The sequence below is a fragment of the Hemitrygon akajei genome, chromosome 25 (assembly GCF_048418815.1).
Source record: "Hemitrygon akajei chromosome 25, sHemAka1.3, whole genome shotgun sequence".
NCBI classification, from domain to species: Eukaryota; Metazoa; Chordata; class Chondrichthyes; order Myliobatiformes; family Dasyatidae; genus Hemitrygon; species Hemitrygon akajei.
The window spans coordinates 20,046,826-20,053,366 of record NC_133148.1 but is presented as its reverse complement, the minus strand read 5'-3'; positions in this window follow the sequence as shown (position 1 = coordinate 20,053,366).

Below are 6,541 nucleotides of genomic sequence, written 5' to 3'. Positions count from 1 at the left end.
GATGCTAGCCTTCACGGTGCTTGGTGACGTATAATCCATCCCCCCCTCGATGGATGTTACCCTCCTCCGGCAGTGCTCCTTGCAGAGCTGCTCAGTGATGGGGAGGGTTTTTTCCGGTGTATCGACCACACTCTGTACTCTTTTCCACTCCTGGGCATTAGCGTTTCCATACCAGGCCCTGCTGCACCCAGTTAGGATACTCCCTACTATAGAAGTTCATCCTGCCGAATATTCACAAACATCTAAGAAAGTAGAGGAGCTGTTGTGTCCTTGTGATGGGAAAGGTCGTAGCCACGATATTGTGCCACCAGACTCATTATGTGAGATATGGCCCAGTATGGGGACCCACCAGACTCAGTCCTGTACACTGACTTATTGCTATGGGAGATATGGCCCAGTATGGGGACCCACCAGACTCAGTCCTGTACACTGACTTATTGCTATGGGAGATATGGCCCAGTATGGGGACCCACTAGACTCATTCCAGCACACAGACTCATCGTCATGAGTTATGGCCCAGTACAGGGGGGTATCCGAGCTGTACTCGATAACCAGCAGCCTGATGTAGGCTTTGCTGTTGTCCAGGTGTTAAAGCATGCGGGAACCTCTGACTACAGCAGCCAGAACACAGAACAACACTGTAGTGTAGGTTCTCCAGATCACAATGTTGTGTCAGCCCTTTGGATTAATCTAATCCTTCGTCCCTACATAACCCTGCATGTTTCTATCATCCACATTCCTACCTTAAGAGCTTAAATGCCTCTAATTTATCTGCCTCTACCACCACCCCTGGCAGAGCATTCTACACACCCACCCCTCTCTGTGTAAATAACTTACCCTCTGAAACATTCCCCCCCCCCCCCCCCCACCATCCTTTCTTCAAATCACCTTAAAATTATGCTATATCTGCCCTGGGAAAAAGTCTCTGGCCTTCCCCTATATCTAAGCCTCTTATCATCTTGTACACCTCTATCAAGTAACTTCTCATCCTCCTTTGCTCCAAAGAGAAAAGTCCCAGCTCGTTCAAACTATCTTCATAAGACGTGCTCTCTAATCCAGGTGGCATCCTGGTAAATATTCTCCACACCCTCTATAAAGCTTCCACATCTTTCCTCTAAAGAGGCAACCAGAACTGAACACAAAATTCTAAGTGTGCTCTAATCAGGGTTTACAGATCTGTAACATCACCTTGCTGCTCTTGAACTCGATTCCCCAACTAATGAAGGCCACCACAGCAAACACTTTCTTAACAAGCCTATCAATTTACACAGCAACTATGGACGTAGACCCCAAGATCCCTCTGTTCTTCCACACTTACAAGAATCCTGCCACTCGGCCTGTGTTCTGCCTTCAAATTTGAGCTTCCGGAATGAAGCACTTCACACTTTTCCAGGTTGAACTCCATCTGCCACTTCTCAGCCCAGCTCTGCGTCCTGTCAATGTCCCGTTCTAACCTCCAACAAGCCTCCACACCAGGGGTGGGCAAACTTTTTGACTTGTGGGCCACAAAGGGTTCTAAAATTTGACAGGGGGGCCGGACCAGGAGCAGATGGACGGAGTGTTTTGGTAATACACCTCATAAGAGAAAATAAAATATCATGGGATATGTAGAAAACATGTGCTTTAATTTCAATTGAAAATGAACAAATGCATTACAACAAAATATCTGTCTTTGAAGTCCCATGGTATTTAGCTATTTATTGAAATGACTTTTAAAACACTGAAAATTAAATGAATAAAATACAGCTTTTTTTAATAGTAACAGTTATTATTTTAAAGCACTGAAAATTCTGTTATCCTTTAAGATATTATCATCATCACTCTCCTCCTGACTGTCTTTATTTCAAAAACGGTAGGAGATGCAGGTCTACTTGTCCTGCTCCTTCTTATTCAATTGTCCCCTGTGCCAAAACTCAACAACGACCAGCACAAGGACAGAACAGTGACAGCGCGCCAGTATGCGGAGCACATTATTTGATCTGGAGCGCATTTTTTATTTTGAGAACGTACGTGCACCTGCGCACTACTCATGTCCATCACTTAACAGAAATGACATGTAACATGTAAGGCTTATTGAAAAAAATATTTTCAAATGCATTTTTTACATAACACAATGAAGAAACTTATTTTTAATATCAGTGGGAACAGTGTTGTTGGTCTCCCTTTTTAGCCAGCGCATCAAAGTCTGGATTTAGTTTTGTTGTGGCGATTCTCAGGATGGATCTGAGGTGTTGGTCAGTTAACTTGGATCAAAGAGTAAAGCGCAAATGTGGAATAATACGCTGCACCTCAACAAAGGTCAATGTATATAGAGTGCGTCATCTATTGGGAAAACGCCAGAATTGCGGGGGGAAAACGTTAACAAAGTTTATTAATATAATTTCATCAAGTTCTGCGGGCCGGATTAAAAAGTAGTTTGCCCCCGGGCCGTAGTTTGCCCATGCCTGCTCTACACTATCCACATCTCCACCAACTTCTCAGCCCATCTCTGCATTCTGTTGTAACTTCTGACAAGCGCCTACACTATCCACAACACCACCAACCCTCATGTCATCTACAAACTTAGTAACCCACCATTATGCTTTCTTGTCCAAATCATTTTAAAAATCACAAAGAGAAGGAATCCCAGAACACCACTGGTCACCAACCGACAGCCAGAATATGCTCCCTCCTCTCTGTCTTCAAGGGGCAAAACAATTTTACCTCCACACAGCCAAGTTTTTCTTGGATCCATGGATGAGGGAAGTTTCTTGAGGTATACAAAGTTATGAGGGGTAAATGCAAGCAGACTTTTTTTCCGCTGAGTTTGGATGAGACTAGAAGTGGGGATCAGGGGTTAAGGGTGAAAGGTGAAATGTTTCAAGGGAACATGAGTGGGAATTTCTTCCCTCAGAGGGTGGTGAGACGACTGAAGTGAAGGATTTGGGTTTAATTTCAACATTTAAGAGAAGTTTGGGAGGGAGACTAGAGGGCTATGGTCCAGGTGCAGGTTAATGGGACCAGGCAGAGTACTGGTTCAGCACAGATTAGATGGGCTGAAGGGCCTGTTTCTCTGCCAAAGTGTTCTATGAGTCTATGCTGAGTATGGGACCACCATGACTGCTTTTTGCTTTGTCTTTCCTTTGTTCTCTTGGGTCGTCTTTCATGTTTACGTTCTGGCCTTGTAACATTTAATAAATGGCCATAAACGATGTTTTGTGTGTCTTTCCTGACTTCTGAAGAACCTTTGGATGACTAAAGTATCAGGGTCCAACACCTGAATAACTATTCCCGGGCTTGGTAAGGTAAATGTCCAGCTGATGTACCCCCAGGGGTGTAACAAAAACCAGGAGTGGCAGTCACAAAATGCATGTTGGCCATTCCGGACTGAGATGAGATGATCTGATTTTCAAAAAAAAAGAGAGATTAATAAGGCAGAGAGTGGAAGTGTACAGAAAATGTAAGGGTATTGAAAGTAGTTTTTTAAAACCTGAAATTGTTTTGTAAGTTTTTTAGAGCAAGGGATCTTTAGATTATTTTAGGAGCAATGTGCCATTGGCTGTAGGAATCGGATGAGCGTACGCACAGCAGGTCGGTGTCGGAGGGAAAGCTCTGGATTTCTGTATTACTGGGACAATTACGAGGAAGGTGGGACCTGTGCAAGGGGGACAGGTAGCATCTGAACCGAAATGGGACTAATGCTCTTGAGGGAGGTTTGCTAGTGCTCCTAGGGAGGGGTATAATAACATTTGGCATGGGAATGGGATGCAACAGCAGGGGAGATGATGCAGTCGAACATCAAAGGTGACTCTAACAATGGGCAAGATTTCCTTATTGGTCGCCTACACTGCACTTTTCCTAACTTTCCACAGTAGAAGACACAATAGAATCAGTGAAATATCTGCGCAGAAAGACTGATAAACAAATAATGTACAAAAGAAGACAAACTATTTAAATGCAAACGTAACTAATGCTGGGAACGTGAGTTGCAGAGTCCTTGAAAGTGAGTCCACAGGTTGTGCAATCAGTTCAGTGTTGGGGTGAGTAAAGTTATCCACACTGGTTCAGGAGCCTGATGTGTGGAATCAGTTCAGTGTTGGGGTGAGTGAAGTTATCCACACTGGTTCAGGAGCCTGATGTGTGGAATCGGTTCAGCGTTGGGGTGAGTTAAGTTATCCACACTGGTTCAGGAGCCTGATGTGTGGAATCGGTTCAGTGTTGAGGTGAGTGAAGTTATCCACACTGGTTCAGGAGCCTGATGTGTGGAATCAGTTCAGTGTTGGGGTGAGTGAAGTTATCCACACTGGTTCAGGAGCCTGATGTGTGGAATCAGTTCAGTGTTGAGGTGAGTGAAGTTATCCACACTGGTTCAGGAGCCTGATGTGTGGAATCGTTTCAGTGTTGAGGTGAGTGAAGTTATCCACACTGGTTCAGGAGCCTGATGTGTGGAATCAGTTCAGTGTTGGGGTGAGTGAAGTTATCCACACTGGTTCAGGAGCCTGATGTGTGGAATCAGTTCAGCGTTGGGATGAGTGAAGTTATCTACACTGGTTCAGGAGCCTGATGTGTGGAATCAGTTCAGTGTTGGGGTGAGTGAAGTTATCCACACTGGTTCAGGAGCCTGATGTGTGGAATCAGTTCAGTGTTGGGGTGAGTGAAGTTATCCACACTGGTTCAGGAGCCTGATGTGTGGAATCAGTTCAGCGTTGGGATGAGTGAAGTTATCTACACTGGTTCAGGAGTCTGATGTGTGGAATCAGTTCAGCGTTGGGGTGAGTGAAGTTATCCACACTGGTTCAGGAGCCTGGTGTGTGGAATCAGTTCAGCGTTGGGGTGAGTGAAGTTATCCACACTGGTTCAGGAGCCTGATGTGTTGAAACAGTTCACTGTTGGGGTGAGTGAAGTTATCCACACTGGTTCAGGAGCCTGATGTGTGGAATCAGTTCAGTGTTGGGATGAGTGAAGTTATCCACACTGGTTCAGGAGCCTGATGTGTGGAATCAGTTCAGCGTTGGGGTGAGTGAAGTTATCTACACTGGTTCAGGAGCCTGATGTGTGGAATCAGTTCAGCGTTGGGGTGAGTGAAGTTATCCACACTGGTTCAGGAGCCTGATGTGTGGAATCAGTTCAGCGTTGAGATGAGTGAAGTTATCCACACTGGTTCAGGAGCCTGATGTGTGGAATCAGTTCAGTGTTGGGGTGAGTGAAGTTATCCACACTGGTTCAGGAGCCTGATGTGTTGAATCGGTTCAGTGTTGGGGTGAGTGAAGTTATCCACACTGGTTCAGGAGCCTGATGTGTGGAATCAGTTCAGTGTTGGGGTGAGTGAAGTTATCCACACTGGTTCAGGGGCCTGATGTGTGGAATCAGTTCAGTGCTGGGGTGAGTGAAGTTATCCACACTGGTTCAGGATCCTGATGTGTGGAATCAGTTCAGTGTTGGGGTGAGTGAAGTTATCCAGCCCAATGGTTGAAGGGTAATAACTGTTCCTGAACCTGGTGGGGTGGGACCCAGGGCACACACAAACTTCTGCAGATGTACTGTTGGAAGTGACCTGACATGGCCTGCTAAGTGAATCAAATCCACAGGGATGTAAGAAGCTGCTGAGGGTAGGGGACTCTGTCCAAGAGCCAGATCCCTCTCTGCCATTTCACAGAATTATCAGAAGGTAGGAGAAGGTGAGAACTTCTGGGAGGAAAATGAAGGTCAAAGGTTACGGGGAGAATGGGGTTGACGGGTGGTAAATCAGCCACGTGGAATGGTGGGAAAGAGTCGACGGGCCGAATGGCCTAGTTCTGCTCCTTTGTGTTATGGTAACCTTGGACACCCTGACGAAACAAGAATCTATCAAGATCTGCTCTAAATGTGCCAAATAACTTGGCCTCTGCAGCATCTAATGGGATATCGCTCTGTATTGTGGCTGTGCTCACTTTTGGAAATATTCATGTTTGTCCTGACGCAGATACAAAGTAAAATGTGCATTTAAACGTTGTTCTGGATTATTTTCGTAACTCGGTGGTTTTTTTTTCTAGTGGCGAAAGTAAATGGTTAAATTTGACACTTAATGTGTCAAGATAAATGCATTAACACGCCGAGCAAATATTTAACAGTTCCATGTGTTGACGGTTTTGAAGCACCCTTGTTATTAATAGTACAGGGGTCCTTTAATTTCCTGTTTGCTGCAGCTGAGCATCAAGTACAGAACATAGAACAGTACAGGCCCTTCGGCCCACAATGTTGTGCTGACCTTTTAACCTACTCTAATATCAATCCCACATAGCCTATCATTTTTCTATCATCCATGTACCTAAGAGTTTCTTAAAGTTTCCTAAAGTATCTGACTCTACCAGGACCCCACACAGGACGCTCTATGCACCTACCATTCTCTTTGTTTAAAAAATCTTACCTCTGACGTCCTTGTAAGGAAAGGGTGTATCCTTCTTGGTATATGCTAAAATAAAATGGAAGTCTGAAAGAGGAAATGGTGCCAGATTGGAATGTGCTGACAGCCCGAAGACGAGTGCAATCCTCGACATCAGTTTATGATGAAAGATGCTTTCCT